Genomic DNA, 608 nt, shown 5'->3' with positions numbered 1-608 from the left:
GGCAGGCGCTCCGCGGCGGTGCTCAGGGCTCAGTGCTCAGGGCTCGGTGCTCAGGGCGGGCCCCGCCGCAGCTGGGGCCGCCGCGCTGCGCTCCCCGCCGGGGGCCCCCCTGTCCGGCAACACGCGGCGCCTGCAGGGCCGCCGGCGCTAATCTCACATCCTCCCCCGGCGCACACGCACAAAACGACGGCCGGCGGCGGGGGCGGCGCCGGGCCCAAAAACGGAGCCCGTCCCTGGGTGGGCTCGAACCACCAACCTTTCGGTTAACAGCCGAACGCGCTAACCGATTGCGCCACAGAGACTCCACTGCACCCGCCTCCGCCCTGCTACCCAAGTACTGCGGCACGGCCTCTCCACCGCCTCCGAGCCGCGGTGCTGGCCACTGTCAGCCGCCACGGACACGCCGGTGCGAGCCCGGGATGCTACACCGCGAGCCTCGCCGCACGCCACAAAACCACCGAGGAAACAGAGAAAGGCGGATTTTCTTCTCCTACCTAATAGGAAAGACTAATTCTCAAAATCACTGTTTGCAGCAATGCTCTTTATTTTAGGGAATAAATTCACCAATCAGACTTAAAATTGCTTCTTCTTGGATGCTGTTAATTGAT

At 64.1% G+C, this 608-nt stretch overlaps 1 non-coding gene across 1 annotated transcript; it reads right to left on the bottom strand.

Annotated features, from left to right (window-relative positions):
* Nucleotides 1–228: 228 nt before the first annotated feature.
* On the bottom strand, nt 229–302 carry TRNAN-GUU (transfer RNA asparagine (anticodon GUU)). The gene has a single exon. It is a non-coding gene; the product is annotated as a tRNA-Asn (tRNA).
* Nucleotides 303–608: the final 306 nt, after the last annotated feature.

Source organism: Lichenostomus cassidix, chromosome 2, assembly GCF_008360975.1.
Source record: "Lichenostomus cassidix isolate B80296 chromosome 2, HeHo_3.0, whole genome shotgun sequence".
NCBI lineage: Eukaryota > Metazoa > Chordata > Aves > Passeriformes > Meliphagidae > Lichenostomus > Lichenostomus cassidix.
This window is presented reverse-complemented; position numbering and strand designations above follow the sequence as displayed.